The sequence below is a fragment of the Mus pahari genome, chromosome 11, assembly GCF_900095145.1.
Source record: "Mus pahari chromosome 11, PAHARI_EIJ_v1.1, whole genome shotgun sequence".
NCBI lineage: Eukaryota > Metazoa > Chordata > Mammalia > Rodentia > Muridae > Mus > Mus pahari.
The window spans coordinates 19,914,329-19,939,485 of record NC_034600.1 but is presented as its reverse complement, the minus strand read 5'-3'; the positions used below and the strand labels follow the sequence as shown (position 1 = coordinate 19,939,485).

General features: G+C 38.2%; 1 protein-coding gene across 3 annotated transcripts in view; it reads right to left on the bottom strand.

The window, feature by feature from the left end:
• The window catches only part of Edil3 (EGF like repeats and discoidin domains 3), a 474,094-nt gene that overhangs the window by 406,952 nt on the left and 41,985 nt on the right, over positions 1 to 25,157 (bottom strand). The gene's annotated exons all lie outside the window — the stretch shown is intronic.

Genomic DNA, 25,157 nt, shown 5'->3' with positions numbered 1-25,157 from the left:
CTGCTAGATCCTTGGACTTCCATTCACAGCTACTACTGAACCATTGTTGGGATTTGGACTGCAGACTGTAAGTCATCAATAAATTCCTTTACTATAAAAAAAAAAAAAAAAAAAAAAAAAGTGAGGAAGTCTAGAACTAGGTGTACAAAGATAAGGTGGGCAGACCATAAAGGAACTATGAGGATTCTTGCATTATCCTTTACACATTAACCCATTTTAGAAATCATTATTAAATGAGTATTTTCAAAAAGTCATTCTGTCGGGCAGTAAGAAGGAAATAATTAGGGTAGAGAAGGTTAAAAGTCGGAGGAAAATCTAGGGATTGCTAACCACAGTTCATTGGAGAGAAATAAACCTGGAGATGAGCAGCAGAGGAATTAAAGGGAAAACAGAGATGTCTAATCAAAATGATTTAGTGGCTAAGAGGCCTCCTAGCTTTCTAACATTTATTAGAAATAAACGATTCAGTCTGAAAAGTCAAGGAGTGGGAAACAAATGCACTGAAAATTCTATGTGAGAAGAGCCAGAAAGCATGAGCTCAAGGCTCTAACCTATACTGGCATTTTGAAGAGAGAACCCCATGGAATGCCTATGTAGGAGAGAAACATTAGGGTGATACATGCCTAGAATTATTATTTTTTGAAAGAGCTTAATGCATTCATTTCAAATACGAAATATATGAAGAGGCCTTGCATATATTAGGCAGTATCAGGATACTAGGGGCAGATTAAGATTTAGGTTAAAGGTTTATCTCCATGGGAGGCTCATGAGGTTCATGAAAGTTGATGTATTTGGTGTCAGTAATACGTTCTGTTTAATAGAGGTTCCAAAGTTCTTAATTCTTCTTGTGCTAACTCTTCAAGTGAGGCCTTTTCCTAAACAACTGCAAGGCAGTCTACCTTTGCAACTAACTCAGTAACAAATGGTTTAATATGATCAGTACAGACCATACACTTTATTTCAAGTTAATTCAATTTTATCTGGTAACATTTTTTCCTTGATCATGCAAAATACTCCTCTCTAGCTAGTAGTTTTAAGGGATATTGTGATAAAACTCAACATCAATAATTACATAAACATACTTATCTTAAATAAAAAGATTTTATTTTTTATCAGGACAGAATAGCTCATAAAATTTCCCTAAAATTAAAAATATGGATTTATAAATAAGATCATTTGTATAAGACATATGTCCAATGAGTCATATTTGATAGTAATTAAAAAATTAAGTTGATTGTTTTTATTACAGTTGTGTCATGAATGTCGGATTATGTAGTGAGTTCGAGACCACTATGGGATACATGAGGCTCTTGCCTCCCACAGGAGAATTAAGGTTTCCTCAGAGATTCCGCATGGCCTTTAGACCATGTATATGGGCATGCTTCTATCCCAACTCAGTAAATCATCGTTTACATAGCCTGAATGATCTGAATGAATTTTGTAGTTCATACAGGTGATATTCATCTTATGTCCTCTCAGTGCTTTATATAATGCTTATGTTTACCATTTTCTTCTGGAGTTATGACTCTCAGCTGGTAAACAGTGCGATCTTAACTCCATTCTCTGTGCCATGATTCCTCTGAACATGTCGTATCCACACAAATGGAGCTCTAAAACCTCAACAGACATTTCTCACTTGGAGCATTTTCACTTCTTTGGTGATCAGAAAGCCTTTTCCATCAGCCTCTGAACACCATACCCCATTACATGTTATGTAAGCATTGCCATCTCTGCTTCAGAGATAGGATACATGTCTGAAATTAAAATAAAAATTACCAGAAGAGAAAAACCAAGAACCAACCAAACAAACAAACAAAAGAATTCACAGAAATTACTGGATCCTTACAAAGATGTGAACTTAGTTTAAAATGATAGTCTAAATTACTTCTCTAGATAGGGCACACACTCAGAGCTTGAACTGAGACATTCATTACAACAGCATTTCTGTGCTCAGAGATGAATGTAATAATCAGCTGTTGTATGCTAAGTAGTGATGATTATATCATATTAGAAATCATCAAATTGATATTAAGGAGTACGTATGGAAATAATTAGGGGGAAATGTCTCAACTATGGAGAAACCACTTTAGAGAGATGTTAACTTTTGGGCTCTGTTGTCCCTATGTTTACATTACAAAATCTATGAATACCATGGTTCTCCCTCTTTTATGTTTAAGTAGTGATTATCAATCATTTGTCAAAGTCACAAAGTATTTATTCTAAATATCGATTTTTTTCAAGTGCATTAGATAAACAATTATCAACAATCAAAATCCCATTTCCTTGGGCCACACTCTTGTAAGCCACATAACCATCTGTAGTACTAATTCAAAATCCTTTGAGGCCACTTTGTTGTCCTTTCCATCATACAAATAACTACCTTCTTTCAAGTTGTTTTCTACTCCAGAATCTTTATCCTTTAGAAAAATTCTGTAAGTTGACAAACATGCATATATTCGTACCCACTGTACTTTGCTGGAGTTATAATTTGCATGCAAAATTTTCTACTCTATAGAGCTCTGTCCTCAGAATCTCCCTGTTCAGTACAAATTATTTTCCACATCCAGCTTGCTCTCTTGTGCCCTCATTCTGTCAATGACTGGGTTTCATATCTGTGGCATGCATTTTTACTGTCTTTCACTCAACACTATATGTTTAAAATTCATCTATGTCATGCTATGAAGTAGTTTTATATTTTCTATTCCATGGGTTTCTGATGATTATTTTATTTAGGTTATTCTTTCTACATCTTATAGGAATTTGATTGTTTTCAGTTCTCACATTATGAATGGTTCCTTTATGCACATTTTTTAGAATCCATGAAAGTCTAAATCATTTGTCTCAGTTAATATATATATGTATGTATGTATGTATATATATATGTGTGTATATAATATATATATATATATATATATATATATATATATATATATATATATATGTATGTTGAAGTAAGGAATCCCAAAAGGCTTTCTATAAAATGTACCATTACTCTTTAGTGTTTCTACACTTGCATTGGATAGGTATTGTTAAGCCATTTAACCTTTGTCAGCTTTGTACAACATAATACATCAGAGAGCTCTTCTTTCTAAGTTATGATGTACTTTAATCAACAAACCAACAAGCCAAATGCCAACAAGCCTGGGATGTCCTCTAAGGAGAAAGGAGCCTGAAATTTAAAGTAGTGGTCAAATATATTATTCAAAAATTTAAATGAACATACATTGAAAGAAAAAATAACTTTTAACAACTCTTAGAAGAAGTTTTTTAAGTGGCAGTCCATTTCTGAAATAATAATATTTAAATTAGCCCAAAAGTGGTATGATTTTAAAAGATTTGCTTTTCATTATGCATATGTACATATTCTTATTTAGGTATGTGTACCTTAATGCAGGTCCCCACAGTGGCCAGAGGTATCTGATGCCCCTGGAGTAGGAGGTATAGGCACTTGAAAGTCGCCTGATGCGACTGGTCGGAATCAAACTCAGGTCCTTTACAAGAGCATTATATGTTCTTAGTGCTACTTCATCTCTTCAGCCGTAAAGTTTTATTTTCATTGCAGGATTCAGATGTATTTCATACCACCGAAAGTTCACATTTACAATGGAAATCAAGTGGGATATAATAGAACAGCCTTTCATTCTTTGTGGGTATTCATGTGTGTTTTGAAGCAGGATCTCATTTACCCACGTCAAACTTGCTATAAAACAAAGACTTGAGCCCCTACTTCTGTCTCTAAAGGTTACTGTTACAAAAACAACCAGTTTAGTATTCCATGCTAATACATATTCCATCAAATAAACATTATAGCTTTATCGGTCAGGTTAAAAGAACATACCAATTTTTATTCAAATGAACCACTTTATTTTTATATTAAATGAGGAGAAAAACATTTTATTTTCCTAGATGTAGAATGTAATTAATACATGTATACACTTATATAAACAATATCTATTTTATGAAGATTTTGTTTTAATGTATTTTGACAGCAATAAAATGGATTTTACTGTATGTCTTACTCATTCAATACAGAAGCAGCTTGCTTCAAAATACTAAGAATAATCCAGCAATAAATAAATTTTGTATAGAATGCTATGGCTTCATTGAAATAGTATTATTAATCTTAAGCTAGTCATCCAATTGTTCTAAATTCAGCTTGCTTTTCTTTGCATTTTAAATAATATCTAATGAGGAGACAACGTAGTTACGAGACTAAATAGTAACTATAAAGAGTCAAATAGATTTCCTAAAACATTTTGTAAGATACAACTATATATTAGTTAGTTTCTAAGACATATGATGTCAAAGCGATACCAGCACTAATTGACTTAGACTTACTTCCAGAAGCAAGACACCTGTATTTCTTAAGACTTCTAGATCATATTTAATTGTAAATGTAATACTTAAAACAGGTTTGTGCAATAAAAGTTCAGATAGAGAATATAGGAAAAATTACCATTTTGTCAACTAAAATCAAGGAAAGTGTAGCTGACTGAAAGTGAGAATTGGCTGGGAATTCAAAGTTGAGGTGTCAGTTGAAATGCCTAGAAGGTGGGGAGTGGGAAGGAAAGCAGGTGGCTCCACTCTTATCCACCCATCACAATGGTGATTCAGCTGCCACACTCCAGTGATGGATGTTAGATTATCTGCTTTATTTTCATTATTTCTTCAGTGAATTTAGTTGTTTACTATAATATTAATGAAAGTATATGAACAGAAGCCTACTATGGGGTTTGGGGAATTCTTATCATCAATTCAAATGTACAGAAATGTAACCTAAAACATTTCTTAAATTTAATAAAATTCACCTCACTAAAATTATAGGTGCAATTTTCCTTTGCAGGAACAAACAGCAATCTTCCTTCCAAAACATTCTGAAGGTAAATTGTCATCATTTAATCCTTTCCAATAGCTTTTCTATTCTATAATATGAAACATTTTTAAATACATATAATAGAATTTTTGTAAAATCTCTCAAATAAGATTTCATAGCATATAAAATTTTGTAGGGTCTTAAAGATAATACATGTTAAAATGACCTCCTAATGTAATAGACATCTATGCCTGTTGAATCTTTAGAAGAATGAATCCCAAGGAGCAAAGAAATCATTTGAAAACTATTATGCTAATCTCATTACCTTTAGTTGTTTAAAAGTGTACTTAAATGTACATATATTTTCATCTTATTCTTTTTACCTTAGTTGTTAGGAGCAGGTAATTGGAAGTATAATGTGATGTTATTAAATGTTTACTGGAAATTTTTTAAAAATTCATTTACTTTCTATTTTGACAGAATATATGTTGATGACTTTTAAAAATACATGATCTTTTCTATGCCCTGTTAATCTGCTGAACCACTACATTTTTAAATGATTTATAAAATTGTCTGAACCCTATTCTCCAGCTGGATGTTTATAATATACATAACTTTAAAAATTTTATATGTGACCTAACACAAGAATTTTGTCACTGTTAAAGCTGTATAATTCTACCAGCTTTTCACTAGGTCAAAACAGAGATAAATCATCAAATAATTACAACTCAGCTGAAGTACTTGAGTTTTAGATAATTTTCATCAGAGCTGATTGGCTTGGAAGTGTTAATGGCAAAGATCAAAACCTCAAGTGACAGCACATGCTGGTGGGGCTGTGGAGAAAGGGCAACACTCTTCAATTGTTGTTGGGGTGAAAACTTGTAAAACCACTTTGGAAATCAATTTGTTGTCTTCTCAGAGAATTAGAAATACCCCAATACCCAGCTACACCACTCCTTGGCATATACCTAAAAGATGCTCCACTATACCACAGGAATGCTTGCTCAACTATATTCAGAGAAACTTTGTGATAGCCATAGACTAAAAATAACCTAGATGTCTCTCAACTGAATAATGGATAAACAAAATGTGGAACATTACACAATGTAATGGTATTCATTTATTAAAAACAAAGACTAACAGCCTTATTTATAATATCCAGAAGCTGGAAAGAATTCAGATGTCCCGCAACAGAGGAATGGATACAAAAAAATATGGTACATTTACATAGTGGGGTACTACTCAGCAATTACAAACAATGAATTCATGAAATTCTTAGGCAAATGGATGCATCTGGAGGATATCATCCTGAGTGAGGTAACCCAATCACAAAAGAACACACATGAGATGCATACACTGATAAGTGGATAGTAGCCCAGAAACATAGAATATCCAAGATACAATTTGCAAAACATGAAACTCAAGAAGAAGGAAGACTAACATGTAGATACTTCGCTCCTTCTCAGATTGGAACAAAATACCCATGGAAGGAGTTACAGAGACAAAGCTGAGACAGAAGGACGGACCATCCAGAGACTGCCCCACCCAGGGATCCATACCATATATAACCACCAAACCCAGACACTATTGCATTTGCCAGAAAGATTTTGCTGACAGGACCCTGACATAGCTCTCTCTTGTGAGGCTATGCCAGTGCCTGGCAAATACAGAAGTGGATGCTCATAGGCATCTATTGTATGGAACACAGAGTCCCTAATGAAGGAGCTGGAGAAAGTACCCAAAGAGCTAAAGGGGTCTGCAACCCTATAGGAGGAACAACAATATGAACTAGTCAGTACCCCCCAGAGCTATGTCTCTAGTTGCATATGTAGCAGTCTAGTTGGCCATCAATTGGAGAAGAGGCCCTTGATCTTGCGAAGATCACATGCCCCAGTACAGGGGAATGCCAGGACTAGGAAGTGGGAGTGAGGGGGTGGGGAGCAGAGCAGGGGGAGGGTATAGGGAGCTTAGTGGATAGCACTTGAAATGTAAATGAAGAAAGTATCTAATAACAAAAAATTAAAAAGTAAAAGGAAAGAAATAAAAACAAAGACAATTTGAAGGCAAATAGATGGAACTTGAGAATAGCATCCTGAGTGAGGTAATTCAGACCCACAAAGATATATATGACATATAGTTACTTATAAGTCATAAATTGCAGGATAACCATACTACAATCCACAGAGCCAAAGAAACTGGGTAAAAAGGATGGCACAAGTGAGGATGCTTGAAACTCAGTCAGAAGGGGAAACAAAATAATCTTCAGAGATGGATGAAGAAAGGGAAATGGGTTGGAGAAAAGGTGAGGAGGGGAACTGGGATGGGGATCAGATCTGGAGAAAGGGGACAAGAGAATGCTTGGATTGGGAACAGAAATGGGGGAAGGCATCTTTGGGACTAGCTGGAGCCTGGGACAGACTTGAAGAAGTCTATGAACATGACTCTAGCTGAGATTCCTACCAGCAGGGGATATGGAGACTGAAGTGGCTACTGCCTGTAGCCAGGCAGGACTTCCAGTGGAGGGAGAGGAACATCAATCTACCCACAAAACCTTCAAACCAAAATTTGCCCTGCCTATGAAATGCACAGAATAAATATGGAGCAGAGACTGAGGGCTCAACAAAAAAATAGCTGCCCCTACTTGAGCCCCTTCCCCTGACGCTATTCAAATACTCTCCTATGCTTACAGACAAGATCCTAACATAACAGTTCCCCAAGAGGCTTCATCAAGCATATGGAAACAGATTCAGAGACCCACATTTAAGCATCAAATGGTGCTCAGAGAGTCTTTTGGAAGAGAGGTGGATACAAGTGTGCAAGTTGGAGTGGTAAAGGATACTACAAGATGACCCACAGAATCAACTAACCTGGGTACATAGGGGCTTATATGGACTGAATGACCAAAGAGTATGCAGGGGCTAAACCTTGACCCCTTACAGATTTGTCGAAGATGTGCAGCTTGGACTTTGTGTGGATGACCTAACAATTAGGACAAGAGCAGTCTCTGACTTTGTTGCCTACAATTGGATCCCCTTCCTCTAACTGGATAACCTGGTTGAGTCTCAGTGGGAGAGGATCTGTTTAGTCCTAATGGTGATGCACTCAGCGTAGAGCTGTTGGAAAATTCTACCGTACCCCTCCCCTCCTGGAAGAGACAGGTCAGAGAGCACAAAGGCCAGAAGGGAGAGGCTGAGTAGGCCCCTTCTCCCTCATTTCCCTAAAGACCAATTGGATAAAAGGGCACACTGTTCCACCAATCATATTGTGCCTAGTTGCTAATGCTCTATTCCACCATTGGAAACTGTATAAAAAAACTCACAGAACAGGCCACTGAGGGTCACCGTCTTGCCTTCATGTCTGGGACAACCCCAGTGCACTGGAACAATAGATTCCTCTTGCTTTTGCATCGATTCCTGGTCAGAGTTGTTCACTGGTGGTGGTGGGGGGATGGGGAGTCCCTGGTAAATTAAGGCTCATCAGAGTCTTAATTTGGTGCATGGTGTGAGAATCAGAGCCCCTGTGGGGAAACACCAGAGCAGTGAATCTGAAGTCTCCAACTGGTACCAGTGTTATTGTTTGTCTTGCTGTTTGTCAAAGTCTGAGTCTATTAGTCAGTTTGAACTTTTGGTTGCAAGAATCAGGGTGCACAGATGCAGGCAGATGTGCCTTAACATCTCAACCATGGGGGTAGGGGGCTATTGAATAATGCTTCAGGCTCCCAAAGGGAGCCAGGAATGCTCCCCCCTTCTGGATCTGACTCCTGCTCTATGGGCAGGGGCACCTGGTTTGCTACCGTGTGACTGGAGCTGGCCAAGCAACTCTGTTCTGCATCTGTGGAAGGGATGAGCTGTCTGTAACTCGGCCCATGGAAGGAGCAAACTGTGTTTTAATTGTTTTTCTCTGTGTTTATTGGTATCTCATTCTGTATTCTTGGCCCTAGACTGACAACATTTCTTTTGGACATTGGAAAGACTGAAAGACAAGTTTGTTACTCTCTGCTTCTCTGAATGACCCACCATCAGAGTAGAATAGCTACCTGTAGGAACCTTAGACTTGCAGGTGATCAAAGCAGTAGAGGAGAGAGTCTACATAGTAACTATAGAGTAACTATATACTGCCTTATATAGATACTTGAAAGAATCTGGTGGAGGAACCCCCTCTCCCCTCATAGATAAAAGCCTTTCTTTCTCAAGACCTACCTCACAGGTTCTGGTCTTCAGGAAGAAAGAAGCACAAGAGGAGGGATACGGATCTGAGAAGAAGTTGACCTTCCAAGACCCTTCAACAGCAGACCTGTTGCTCCAAGACCCTCCTCATCCATATCTTCCTACTCTTGCCCTCAGGACCCCAACAGCGCCGGTACCATTTCCAGGATCCTCAGCCCATTCATGACCAGGTCATTGCATCCCCCTCTACCAGTGGGAGGGTCAGGAGGAGACCTGGGAGCCACCTCCCCTGATAACATGGTGGCTCTCCCACTAAGGGAAAATAGGCCTCTGGAAAAGGGCAATCAGGCTATGAAATATTGGCCCTTCTCTTATCTTACAACTGGAAGATCCAACTCCCAACCCCCTTTTCCAAGGGGCCAGTTAATCTCTTTGAGACTGTTTTATTTATAATGCAGGAAGCCAGAAGCCAGAAAGAATGCCCACTCAGACATGGGGGCACCATTGATTGACCAGGCTGTCATGGACAGCGGGTTTTCCCTGACTAGACCTGACTGGGACTTTAATATGTCAAAAGGTAAGGGGCACCTAAAAGTCCACCACCAGATTCCATTGGCAGGTTTCAAGGGAGGGGGGTCACATGATAACCTACAAATTTGACCAAGGTACATGAGGTTAAGCAGGGACCAGATGAGTAGACAGCATTCCCAGCAACAATGAGCATAAAGCCACTGTGACAGAGGTTTTCATAGACCAGGCTAGTAGAGATATCAGGAAAGAGCTTCAGAGGCTAGAAAGACAGGATAAGCCATTGAGGAGTTTAGTGCACATTGCTGAGAAAGTCTACCATTACAGGGAGACAGAGGAGAAGAAGGAGCAGAGAAAGAGGCAGAAAGAAAAGTGAGAAGGATGGAATCTACAGAAAGTCCTGGCTACAGTAGTTAGGGAAAAAAGGGAAGAGAGACAGGAAAGGACCATTGCACATACTGCAAGGAGAGAGGCCAATGCGCTTGAGAGTTCCTTTATAAAGGGAATCCGGGAACAGGAAATTCCAGGCCTTAGGCAAAGGACCCCCAAACAGCAAAGGTGTTAGCCCGGGGTAAATGCAGTGATTATTGGAGATGGGGTTCAGACCCCTCCCCTAACCCAGGGTAAGTCTGCGAGTGAAGGGGAAACCCACTCAATTCTTGGTGGACACAAGGTCTCAACACTCAGTCCTCCAAGCCAATGGCCCTGTTTCCAAGAAAAGATCTTGGGTCCAAGAAGCTACTGGCACCAAAATGTATTCATGGACTACCCGAAGAACAGTGGACCTAGGGATGGGATGGGTATCCCATTCATTTAGGATCACCCCAGACTGTCCCTACCCTCTGTTGGGGTGAGACATGCTCTACAAAATGGAGGCCCAGATATACTTCCAGCCCAACAGGCTACAGCTAACTAGCCCAAAAAGCCAATTGGCCCCTGCTGAAAGCCGAGACTACCTTGTTTACAGACAGGGGAAGTTTTCTCCATGAAGGTCAGAGACAAGCAGGTGCTGCAGTGGTGGACGGTACAAATGTCATCTGGGAGGAACTTCTTCTCCCATGGCAACTCTACCCCCCATCACATTTAAAATGGAGCCAATTGCCCTTACCAAGGCCTTGGAACTTGGAGCCAGCAAGAAAATTAACATCCACATGGATAGTAGGTATGCCTTTGTCACTTCCCAAGTCCTCAGAGCTATACGCCAAGAAAGAGGACTGCTCACATCAGAGGAAACAAGCAGGAAATCTTGGATCTGATGAAGCCAGCAACTTATTCATTGCCCAGAAGGGAAGAGACTCAGTGGCCCAGGACAATAACCAGGCAGATCAAGTGACTCAAGAAGAGGTTATGCAGGAGCCTAACCTGATTTGGGCCTGCAAGAGACACCAAATGGCTTGTAAATGGGACTGGACTAAGAGATGGCCTCATTTAGAATATACAGAAGAAAAACTGATTCAGATTGCTGGCCACCCTACCAACTATTACCAAGAGAAAGAAGGATAATCCTGCACACAAGAAGGGAGAATTATACTCAGAAAGCAAGCAAAAGACTTACGAGGCCAAATGCACAGATGGACTCATTTAGGGGATAGAAAGCTTGTCCAACCAGTTAAGGGACCTAAAGTATATATAATAGATCTCAGGTTATGGGCCAGAGAAATAGTAGAACAGTGTAAGGTATGCCACAAAGTGAATGCTTATGCAGCCAAGAGTAAACAGGGCAAAAGATCTAGGGGAAAACAGCATGGAGTATATTGAGAGTCTATTTTACAGAAGTTAAGCCAGGAAAATATGGTTACAAATACCTCCTAGTGTTTGTAGATACTTTCTCTGGATGGGTGGAGGGTTTCCTCACCAAGCAGGAAACAGCTACCATGGTAGTCAAGAAGATATTAGAAGAAATTTTCCAGAGGTTCAGAGTGCCCAAGGTAATTGGATCAGACAATGAACCTGATTTTGTCTCTTAACTCAGAGATTGGCAGAGATATTGGAGAGTAATTTGAAGCTCCATTGTGCATATCATCCCCACAGCTCAGAGCAGGTAGAGAATGATCAGAACCCTACAAGAGATCTTGACTAAATTGACCTTGGAGACTGGCTCAGACTGGTTGCTACTCTTCCCCCATGGCCCTGTCTGAGCCCTGAATACCCCCTACTATTTTACCATGACTCCTTTTGAGATCTGGTATGGAAGCCCCACTCCCTTGACTCCAGCTCTTGTTCCCCCAGAGTGACTTTTCAGCCTGAATTTATGGCTCGATTACAAGCTTTCCAGATCAGCCACCTATAATTTTGGCCTAAACTTATTGCCTTGTATAATGCAGGTACCCTAGGGGCTCCACACAAGTACTAAGTTGGACATTGGGTACATGTTAAGAGGCATCATGCTGACAACCTAGAAGGTCAATGCCTAGTATTGTTGACCACCCCGACCTCCATTAAAGTGGATGGAGTAGGTTCACGTCAGACCAGCACCTGTGCCTGACGCCAACTATATAGCAGCCAGAACCCCAAGCAACCCCCTTATGCAAGGCCAGAGAAACCATAAGATGGCTATGGTGTATCTTTCGGCACTGAGTCTTGGCAGCCCCCACAACCCTACCAGGGTAACTTGGCAGGTGCTCTCAGCCACTGGGGATGTGACTTGGTCCACTACCTGCATTGTATCTGGTGGCTGGTCCCTGTCATTGATCTCTGTGACTTATTAGTGGGCCTTGACTTCTGGGGTATCCCTGACCTGGAGACACAGGGGGAGGGATTGCCTGAATGTGGGGGGTGAGGGACTTTTAAATCTAAACAGTGTCCCAGAAGTGGCCTTAGAGGGTGGGGCTTAGGGTGTGGACACCCAAAGTTGGGAAGTGTCCTTCGAGAACCCCCCCATATATGTGTGCCCCAGAGATGGGAGAAGCCAGAAGCAGACTCATCAGTTAGGAGGCCAACCATTTTTTTCTATGCTACCTTGGGGTATGAAACTTCAGGAATCACATACTGGAGACCATTCTGGGGGTAAGTAAAGATTCAATGGCCAAGGTACAAGAAGGGTTAGCCAAGTGGAAGAGAGAGAATAAGCAGTCAGGCTTGGTTCAAGTCTTGGTTTAACTCCTCCCCCTGCTTAACCACACCCATATCTACCTTGTCAGTTCCCCTAATTGTTCTCCTGCTATTGTTGACTTTTCACTTTTGTTAAGGAATGCATAGGTACAGTATAGCTAATGATCTTAAAGAAAAAGATACAAAGAACTAGATACAGAAGACCAGGAGTATTAGCTATCAGAATACCAACAATAGCTTTAGGATTGAAGCTTGCACAAAGAAAAGGGCAAATAAATAGGTCAGTGCAGAGCTGTTGGAAAATTCCACCACCCTTCGGCAAGAGACAGGTCAGAGAGCACATAGGCCAGAAGGGAGAGGTTGAGTAAATCTGTACTACCTCATTCCCTAAAAACCAATCAGTTTAAAGGGTGCACTGTTCTGCCAACCATACTGTGCTTAGTTGCTGATGCTCTATTCCGCCCCTGGAAACTGTATAAAAACTTTCCAAATGGGCCGCTCGTGGTCACCAGCTCTCCTTTGGGTCTGGGATGACCCAGTATACTGCAACAATAAATTCCTCTTGCTTTTGCATCAAGTCCTGGTCTGCATTGTTCACTCGGAGGATCCCTGATAAGTTAAGGCTCATCGGAGTCTTACACAGGGGCTAGATGTCCCAGGATAGGGTGTTACCCAAGGGATGCTTCCCTTTTTCTAAGGAGAAGGGCAGGAGGTAGTGATGGGAAGGATTTTGTAAGGGTAAGACTGGAAGGAGGGAAGGGAGGGGAACTGTGAAAGGATGTAAAGTGAATAAAATATTGAAAAAATAGACATGTCTCATGACTACCAAATCCATAGTTACCCACTACTTTGCTTCCTGTATATCATGACACTCCCTTTTATCATTCCATTTAAAAAGTGGGTTAAAAACTTTACCAATTTCAGTGTATCTGCGAGATTAACTATATTAAGCAATTAAAGGAACTTACTATAACTAATATTTCCTGAAAAGTTACCTGTAGGTTATTTTCTCATAAACTGAGTCTTTGTACTTTCATTAAATAAAATATACTGATTAAAAGAATTATTTTAAGAATGCTTTTAAATATTTCAGATACATTAATTAAATGCCTGTATGGAGGGAGAGGGCAGAAAATATAATAAATAATCCTCAGTGGTCAGACATAGAAATTATGAACTGACGACTTCATGAAGATATTGTAGTTTATCTGAGGCTGCGGCTGAGGCTGCGGCTGAGGCTGCGGCTGAGGCTGAGGCTGAGGCTGAGGCTGAGGCTGAGGCTGAGGCTGAGGCTGAGGCTGAGGCTGAGGCTGAGGCTGAGGCTGAGGCTGAGGCTGAGGTAGTACTGAAGATTTCCTGAACTTTGTCATCTAGACTATATCATCTAGAGCTCCAGGAAATCTGTCCCTTTCTGAGCATAACTCTATATTCATAGACAGAGAAAGTAGGAGCTTTTACTGTTCCTGTTGTTCTGCTTCAGGGAATCTGAGTCTGTTTCCTGTTGCTCTGAACAAACACTTTCGGTCAAAATAACCTGGTGAAGAAACGGGTTATCTTGTCTTATAGTCCGCATTCCATCATCAAATGAAACCAAAGAAGAAACCTACAGCAGGAACTGAAGCAAAGAGCATGGAGGATCAGTAGTTACAAGCCAGGTTCCAGGTTCATTATCAGCATCCTTCTATACAGCTGACATTCTCCTGGCCAGGGATGGCACTCCCCACACAGTGAGCTGTAGCCTCCAACATCAATGTGCAATCAGGAAAATGCTCCTACAGTCTTGCTTGCAGGCCAATATGACTAAAATAATTCATTAATTGACATTCTAGGCTTTTATTAAGTTCATAGTTGAAGTTATTACAAAATCTTATGTCAAGCATGAGAGGAAAATAAAATAAGTTTTCAATATTTTCTTCTATATTGATGTCAACAGGAAGAAATAATAAGGTCATAAATACTGCAGTTACAATGGTCTGTATGGGTCTGACTTGTTGAAAGTTTATGTAGAAAAACATTTAATAAGTTAATAAAGGTCCTCCCTGCTGAGCCCTCTGGGGGCATGCCAAACTTCCTGCTATCACCTCTTTACATCCATTCTCCCCCCATCTCTCTGCCTCCTTCATCAGAACTGAGCAGCCTGAACTATACAGGTTAGCTTCCCTTTCCCCACTACCTTTCCTGCTCACTGAGTCCATATAATTTAATATTCCAAGCTGACTGATTCAATATGGCTTCTCTCAGTTTTTGACTAGATTGTTCTTATTGGCCTCATTATCAGAACATTGACAATATGTACAATTTTCTGGCTCCTTCTTATTCTCTGGCTCATCTTTTCTTCTCTAGTCTTTGTAAAACTGTCCCAACAAACTGCTATATATACACACACAGTTTCTCTCTCTCTCTCTCTNTATATATATATATATATATATATATATATATATCCTGAAAAAATCATCCCCCAGTAAATGTTTAGGGTGTTCTTCTGGTGTTGGAAACACATTACATCCTGAAAAATCAGCCAATAAGCAAAATTACCCAAGCTAAAATAGGGTGGGGGTTTCTGGTTGTCCTTGTTTTTCTGCCGTGTTGTTCCTTTAAAAGTTGCTTATGTAGTGAGAAATGGGAAGGCAGTTGTTGTAGTATTCAAAGGCTGTGGGATTAGAGTCTATCTGTTCACATCATCTGATTAAAAGAAATAATATGATTCCAAGGTGACTTGGGCGAAAAGCAGGGCCAGATCAGGAATGAGCTGTGTATTCTGATCTACTAAAAAGGAAAGGAACTTTTTGCCATCCTAGGTGAAATGTATACAGTAAACTGAATAAAATCAGATGGTTCCTTAGTGTATGATCAATGAACTCTTCTGCTAACTGTCCTTGTGAACAGAATAACAAAGTATATTTTCTTTAGCAGAAAATAAAAACATTAAATAAAAACAGTTCATTTCAGATGATTTTAGGGTTGTAAAAATGAAAGAATATCCAAGAATTTTTAGCATATAATTCTATAGCAAAACATTTTTTATGAATATTAATTACTGGCCATTTTCATGTATTGATTATATTTAAATTATAGAATATCTAGACATTTTCTAACTGACAAAAATATTTGTTTTTAAGAATATCATCATTTTGTGATAGACGGCAAATCCATTTTTGTTCACATTTTAAAATTATAAAAACGAAGTTAGCTTTGATTATGAAATTTTTTCTCTTTTTCTTCTTTTCATGTATGTGGTATACATGTGTGTAAGCATACATATACACATATGTTTGTGGGTACATGTGTACATGTATGTGCTTATGAAAGCCCAAAGTTGATATGTGGAACAGTCCTTGATTGTTCTCTCAAATTTTCCTCTCCTCTCTCTCTCTCTCTCTCTCTCTCTCTCTCTCTCTCTCTCTCTCTCTCTCTCTCTCTCTCTCTCTCTCTCATTTTTATGTATCATCCATTTTCCTTGCTATTTTATGTGAGTTTGGCATATCCTATCTCTGATTAATTTTGTCAATTTCTCTCATTTATCACTTTGTCCATAGTTAAATATGGCAACTTCCTTCTACAAAATAACCTCACATTCATTATTATGAATTAAATGCATGTACTAACGGTGTATATTTCAGCCAGATCTTACTGTAATCCTGTGCATGGTTGCATTCCAAGTGGATCATATAGACCATATAGTCTTTAGAGGGAATCCTTTGCCAAAACAGACATGTCAATGGTTTAAAATTCCTCTATAGAAAAGTTTATCTATACTAGCCACGTCAGACTTTTTTTTTCCTTGTCATTCTGAACAATAAAATATAATGTTTAGCAGTGAACTTACCATAGAAATGTAAGAATGATTGATAGCATCAAAAGGACATGTGTAGGACATGCTAAATAGTATTCAGTACTGAAACAGAGACTCTGTATTTCCTTCCATGCAGGTTCCCTGGAGTCATCACTCATGGACACTGATGGACAATTGTATGTATGTCGTGCTGTACAGAACCATGGCATTGTGCTAAGTTTCTCCACACGGTTGTATTGTGACAATTCTGGAAACAAGCCAATTTGGTTTCCAGAATTAGTAACTTGAACTTTTACTAGATTCTTGTTCTCTCTGTCCTACTTAGCTCCAATTGATTCCTAGTCCTGGTCTACATAAGAGCAAAAATGTGGGATTTTCAATCTCATTTCTGTTCTATGTCCTGGGAAAACTGTTAAGAAACTGACATTTTGCCATCATGTACTTGAACTCTTCTCAAAAACTGCCTGTTTGTCTGCCTGACTGCTTGTCTGCCTGTCTGCATGTCTGTCTGTCTGCCTGTCTGCCTGTCTGCCTGTCTGCCTGTCTGCTCATGACATTAATTATGGTTCTAGTAATTCTATTACTACAGAAGAACAATCTGCCTCAGTGTCCTCCTTGAGTACCAAAATTGAAACTTTCACATATAGCCATCATACTTATTATTAGGTCTCTAGAATTTAATTATTGGTTCTATGTAACTATAATTCTATATCTTTGACAAGCACTTCCCATACTTTTATTTTAGTATCATCTATTCTCCATTTTAACAAGAAAATAAATCCATTTAAAAAGATGTGCTATTGGGGATGGCAACATGACTCAGTGATAAAGGCATTTTCTGCCCAGCCTGATGACCTGAGTTTGAGGTACTAGACCTATATGGTAGAGTCAACTGAATTGGAAGGTTTCCTCTGACTTTATATCCCTGCTGTGAAATGTGTGTTCCTATACAGATCCACAAATATTAAATAAATTAATAATGATGATGATGATGAATAAAATTTAAAAGTTACTAGAAGTACAATTACCATGTTTTCTAGATCCAGGAAGTCAACTTGTTTTATTTCTAATATAACAGGAATATATTTAAAGAAGCTTTTGATATTGTCATATTTTTCTATTCCTTTGTGTTTATTTCTCTATATGTTTATGTGTTGTGTATTGTATACATTTGTACATGTTGATGTATGCACAGCTACATAATGCATAACGTGCAGGTATGCATGATACACACATACATTTGAAGGGCAAACGTCTAGTGTCTGGTCACCCTCCAAATGAATTTGAGACACCATCCCTCACTGACACAACACCAGCATTAAGTCAGGCTGGCTGAGCAGTAAGTCTTGTGATTTTTTTCCTGTCTGCCCATCAGCACCTGCAGTACTGAGAATGCTAGTGAACACTATTGCACCCAGCTATATATTCTGATCCTTGAGATCCAAACTCAGATCATTATGCTTACATAGCAGAGCACTTTACCAGCTGAGGGATCTCTCCAGCCTTTGTCTTATATTTTTAAGGTTATTGATGTAGATAATAGTCTATAAGTTTTATTTATTAATTTTATTATGAAATAATTTTTCACACTTGATCTGTACTTTAAACTTTTCATAATGACTACTTTTCGTGTATTTAATGATATTTTGTATTCTAGTTCTTAGTCTTGGGTCTTCTTCTGTAAGAGCAATTAGATCTTACCTTTTTTTTTTTTTAACCTTGAGGTAATTTTTTTTATTATTATTATTTTCTTTATTTACATTTCAAATGCTATCCTGAAAGTTCCCTATACCCAACCCCCGCCCCTGCTCCCCTACCCACCCACTCCCACTACTTGGCCCAGGCCTTCCCTTGTGCTGGGTCATATAAAGTTTGCAAGACCAAGGGGCCTCTATTCCCAGTGATGGCCGATTAGGCCATCTTCTGCTACATATGCAGCTAGAGACACAAGCTCAGGGGGTACTTGCCTTTCATCCCTACCACCCATGAGAGCATTTTGTCCTTACATCATTTTCATCCAGTAAAATTTAAAATTCTAGTCAATGGGGATTGTATTTCAACCACCCTAGTAGAAGATATTCATGGCTAAGAACTTTTGTGAAGACACTCTATGCTTTTATTTATTTTTAAAGCAGTTTTATTCATTGGCAAGATTTAGAGAGCTAGCTTATTTTTTTCCAATGGAGAGAGAAACCCTATTCCAACTTAGCTTTATTTGAGTTTATGAGACAGACATATAGACAGAGTTTACTTGTATCATTTGTCAAGTGAATAAATGGATATTTCTAAAAATAAAAATCACCTGCTGACAGTTATACCTGCTTACTTTCATCCAATGGTGTTTCTTCATTTTCTTAAAATTAAAGTTTCTTTTGCTCCACTAAAGTAATAAATCTAATAAATCACAGATTTTTTTTTAAAAAGTAGAGATCAAGAAAGCATTTTCTGAAACATAACTGTAGAAGCATGTCATCACATACTATTAAATATTTTTGTGTTTCTTGCTAATCCTCTTCTATAGCTAGATACAGAAGATGTTTCTCGAAGCTTTGTCATAAGGTGAAATAAACCCAAGCTTGTAATATGTGTGACAGTTAAAACATAGTGATACAGTCTATGTGCCATCTCAACTACCCAACCTTCTTTTTAAATGTATTACTTTCTCTAGAAAAATATGTTTCTATTACCAAAGGAGAAAAAATATTCCTTAAATATCTCTAAGGAATAAGTCTTTGCATGTCTATACTGAGTGGTGAATACACCCACCAATATTGTTTTGGGTTGTCTTGATTACTAATACTTGAATTCAGCATATTTGAAATGGATAGGTGATGCCTATTTGCTTTACATTCTGCACAAATGATATAAGTAGTCCTACAGATATATAAACTTCTCACCACTGTCCTTCCTCCATATCTCCGATTTGGTGTAGAAAGTGAAAATTTCTCCAGCTTAAATGACACTAAAATATTACTTGAGTAAAGTGCCTTCTTTCAACACACCAGGAAAAGATATGTGGAGCCTGAGTAAAGAGAGATGCCAGCAACGGCAGGTGAGTTATAACCTCTATAGCTGAATCTGTAAGATTATTTCATTTGGGAAAAGGCAAAGCAGGAAATACACATTGCTTCTTATAAATGCTTGCAATTGTCCTCAGGGAACTTTCAAATTGATTGTCTATTTAGGGTGAGAGAATGGGAAAGATGAGTAAGATTATCTCTTAAAAGAATCATAGTTATTTGACACAGAACCATCAGTGATTGAAAGCAAGAAGCACTGATTCTCCTCCATTTATGAATCATCGTTACATGCATAGCAATGATGGCATGCTCAGTATACCTTGTCTAATATTGTTTTTATATAATAACTGCAAAAACACACCTTTTGAAGAACATGCAAATTGCTTATCAATATTTCCTTCCCAAATAGCTGGCTACATGGATAGGTTATAAGAATAAAAATAGTTTTCGACTTCCATTGCAAAAGCTTTGTCTGGAAACCTGTGTGCTATCATTGTTTGTTGAATGTTATCATTGCACAGAAGGGCAACATGTATATGGTAAGATAACAACTGAATAATTCATAATGGTGTGTGACAGAAGTTGTTTGTTTCTTTATTTTGTTTCTCTGTAACACTCAGTGAATACTAAGAACAGGAAGGATAAACAAGGACCCCGACTTCCTATCTTTATGCCTGATCGTCAGATATTCTAGTATATATATATATATATATATATATATATATATATATATATATATGCCTGATCTTCAGATATATATACACACACACACACACATATATTTCTACCTCTGTTGCATAGTGTTGGGTAGGAAACATTTTTCATTTAACCTGCTGAAACTTATGACATTTGCCACATTATTAACTCATGTTATTTTCTCAGCAGTCAGCATATTGCTATGCCACCCACCTGGTATACTGTTTGTCTTTGTTTACGGTTTGAAATTTTCTTTCTAGTTCAAGATTAATCATTTATTATTGAAATTTCTTTTCATCTTCATTTTAGTCTATAAATTATTTGACATTTTAACAATAATTGCTCCTCCACACAATTACTAAAATAATGTTGAATATAATTTTACAGCAATATACAAAATGAACAACAGTATTAAAATCATGTTTTAGAGAGCTATTGAATACCACAATATGATTGCCACCATTGTGTCTGTAGAGATATAAATTTGCCATGCTTGTTGTTGTAGTTTGTAGGTTCCAAAACTGAGGAAGACTGTTGCATGCTTACCTTCCTTGCCAGCCTGTACAGATACTCCTGGATATGGAAATTATTCCATAGGGAGGGGGCTTTCATGTCAGATTAAGCTCAGACCCTGAGTCTAGCATCCAAACCAAATGGTGTTTTCAGCAATAGGGGATAACCTACATCCTCTGAGGAAACCAAGAGCAACAGCAATAGTCAATATTATTTTAGAAGTCTCTTCAACGTCATAAGGACACATGCTCCACTATGTTCATAGCAGCCTTATTTATAATAGCCAGAAGCTGGAAAGGACCCAGATGTCCCTCAACAGAGGAATGGATGCAGAAAATATGGTGCATTTACATAATGGAGTACTACTCAGCTATTAAAAACAAGGAATTTATAAAATTCTTAGGCAAATGGAGATGCATCTGGATGATATCATCCTGAGTGAGGTAACTCAATCAGAAAAGAACAAACATGGTATGTACTCACTGATAAGTGAATATTAGCCCAGAAACGTAGAATATCCAAGATACAATTTACAAAACACATAAAACCCAAGAAGAAGGAAGTCCAAAGTTTGGATATTTTGTTCCTTATTAGGATGGGGAACAAAATACACATGGAAGGAGTTACAGAGACAAAGTTTGAAGCTGAGATGGAAGGAAGGACCATCCAGAGACTGCCCCACCCGGAGATCCAACCCATATATAACCACCAAACCCAGACACTATTGCATATGCCAGAAAGATTTTGCTGACAGGAACTTGACATAGGTCTCTCTTGTGAATCTATGCCAGTGCCTGGCAAATACAGAAGCGGATGCTCACAGTCTATTGAATGGAACACAGGGCCCCTAATGAAGGAGCTAGAGAAAGTACCCAAGGAGCTAAAGGGGTCTGCAACCCTATAGGAGGAACAATGATAAAAACTAACCAGTACCGCCCCCCCCCCCAGAGCTGTGTCTCTAGTTGCATATGTAACAGAGGATGGCCTAGTTGGCCATCAATGGGAGGAGAGGCCCTTGGTATTGCGAAAAACATATGCCACAGTAGAGGGGAATGCCAGGGCCAGGAAGCAGGAGTGGGTGGGTTGGGGAGCAAGGCAAGGGGAGAGTATAGGGGGCTTTGAGGATAGCATTTAAAATGTAAATGAAGAAAATATCAAATAACAAAAAAGAAAAGTAAAAGAAACAATTCAACAAGGGATTTCTCTAGTCTGGTATTGGGTTTTACATTTTAGATAGTTTATGCTCTTGGAGGGCGCATTGGTCTGCCCAAGTAGTATAATTTCTTTCAAATATGTATAGATATACACTTAGATTTCATGTGTAAATTTAGGTGAAAAAAATTGGTTCCTTTAGTGGTTTTTCAAACATTCTTAGTGTTGTTTCCCTTCTCCCTCTCTCTCCTTATGTATTGACCTTCCTTCTTTCTTCCCAACACTAAGAACCTCTCAACAGGAAATGAATCATTCTAGAAACCTAGTAAAAGAGTCCTAGTAAATTACTTAGGGTTAGTGAGGGTTATCAGTCTTAGAAGAGAACCTACTCTATATCATCATAATTCCTAAATGCATTCCATATACTTATCCTTATATCCACAGATAATGGTAGCTCTCATCCTTCTTCTAAGAAGCTTCACTTTGCAGCAGAGGCCATTAAAAAGAGACACAACTGGGCAAAATGTGAAGAAAACAGATGATGGGGTGCTTAGCATCAAAACCGTAAACTATGCACCTGATCTTCAGGAACATCATGGAAAAGAGGGCAGAAGGAATGCAAAAACCACAGGATCAGAAAATTTACTGTTGGATTGTGTCTCCTGCAAATGGCAGGGAAGCTTCACTCATGATACCTCAACAGCACATCTGCCTAAAACGGACCTAAATGAGGACACCAATAGGCATGATAACATGGAAGTGTGAATTTCATGGTCACCTCCATTAAACAAAGAACTGTCAGGCAGGTAAAAGATGCTGAGAACAATTAGTGTTCCATCCCCAGTGAGGAACCTCCTAATTGCTTACTTAGCCCTGACATAATGTACATACAAGAAATACTAAACACACTTATAAGCATGAATTTTTATATTTATATCTATCTGATCCATCATATTTGTGCTTAAGTATGGAAATACACAGGCACGTACAAACACATAAAAAGATGCTGAGAATATGAGAAGGCACTTATGTGGGGGGGGGTGTAGTTCATGGTAGAAGTTAAATGGAGGAAAGGGAAGGAGAAAAATGTGGAATTGTGTTTTAATTTTAAAATAGATTTTTAATCATTTTTTCATGCACTTAAATTCTATTCATAACTTTGATGAATAGGAAGAGAAGTTCATTGTACAACAAAACAAACAGTATTATGGCATATTAGGGGAGATTATACACTTGGAAGTATGTTATAATTTGAAAATAGAAAAACTCATATTTGTAGAAGAAACTTCAATTTTTCTGCCACTGGGATATCATCATCTCACTTATTTTCAGGTATCGAGGTTTAAGCATAAAGATACTTTGATAAATAACTACAAGATATATGGAAATTTAATACATAATTTCCAGAGACATATTGTATATTCTGACCTTCAGCACTACCCTTGAAATCACTAATCCAACCTTAAGTAATATGAAATATATGCCAAGACAGATTGAGGAACTAGCAACCTCACAATGTTACCAGTTTCTCCTGGAACAAGTAGTTGCTGGTTTGTCCTAATGAATAAAGAAAAGGATAAGTTCTAAAATTGGTCCAGAACAGTTGGAATTCAGAAATGCAGAAGCATGCATTCTGCTTTTGCTCAGACAGCAATAAACAGGCAGGAGTAAGATGAACGTGGGTTGTCAGGCAACAGTACACATCACACTGAACTGCCAAAGAGGCTTTCTGAGATGTCTGGCTCTACACATTGCTTTAATATGCAAGTAATTCAAGCAGTAAAGGGTCAACATGTTCTTGTCAATGTTAAAATAGTTAAACCTACACTATTACTGTGTGCATATTTTCTTCCAAGTAAGAAGACTATTTTTGAAGGAACAGAAACAAAATTAGTTTGTGTAATTATTATACTATAATTAGTGTAATTACAGCTCTCAGAGTATGCATGATATATGTTACATAAATTAAAGTTGTGCATCTAATATACAATCAGTAATGTTTATTACTAGAAAAAATCTGAACAAATTAGCAGGCTTAAAGTGTATTTTGTCCTAGTCAGCTATCTTTCTTTATCTGCAATTAATAAAGTCAAGAAAACCATTGTATAGACAAGGATGCAAATCTATAAAATGGTAGTCAACATTAAAAAGAGAGAAAAATTGTTAATAAAATTCTCTAGTTGTTTAGGCTTTATTTCACCTTTGATTTATTTTAACATTTACATTAATAGGGCTCACCTGGAGGCTCCAACAGTCCTGTGAGTATGCATTCTGTCAACTTATCTATACCTTCTTTCCTGGAAATAGAATACCATTCAGCTGAAAGAAATGAACTGCTCATGACTAAAGACTGCTAGTCAAGAATTTTGTGAAGCACAGGAAAGTATACGTGTTTCAACCTTTATTATAACTGCTTATCTAGTGTTTATTTACTTTTATATTCTTTTGCTAGTTGCCTATGAAATAGCTTTACAGACTTTTAAATAAGTTACCTTTGCCAGTAGGATTAATTTGTATATTTAGATTTAAATTTAATTTTATGCCTTCTAAAAATATTCATAACTTGAACACAGTGTTATCACTCAATTGTTGGTTATTAAATAACTGAATTCATTTTATGATATAAGAAATTATACATTTCATTAGAAAATTTACTAATATCCTCCTCATTTGGTCTGTGGAAGGGTCTGCCACATGGCAGGATAAAATATCTTGTAGCAAATACATTCTGAGAAAATAAAGAGAACTGACACTTTGGAAAATTCAGTGTAATGTTTTGACTATACAATTTTAACTTTCAATGTGAAATTAACAAGCTCAAGTACCTACCTTCAATACTGGAGTAGTAAGTACCCTCTCCCTCCCATGCACAAAGATTGCAAATATAATAATATGTAGATTTCTTTAATGCCCGTGAAGAAGGAGGGTCCACAGATGGTCACACTGAATTAGCATATGGTAGGGGATGTGGAAGTCAACCTTTTGAAGGAAAAAGTGGGGTGGAGAGCAAGGAGCCTTTGGCTCCTTGAAGAGTTCTGATCTGCTGTTCATGACATTAGATCTTCGATGGCTCCCAGAACTCTGATGAGACAGCAAAACGGAACCAAGGCCCAGGGCATTGGCTGCTTCCCAATTTTCATGGAAGACTTAACAGGCAAAGATGCCCCTCCCTCTCCCCCTCCCCTCCCCCCCCCCGACAGATTTTTCTCAGTTACCTCATCAAGCGGGGCTTTCAATGGAGCATAGTGATAGAATTTAGGGGATTGGGATTGGCACAAACACATGAATATAAGCTTATGTGCCAGGCAACAAACTCAGCTCTGTACCCTGATGCTAGTCTCCAGAGTTTGTAATTCCTCACCTGACTCCATTCATTGCCTCTTGCCCCTCATTCTTGGTAACTGTTCCCACAATTATGGGCATTT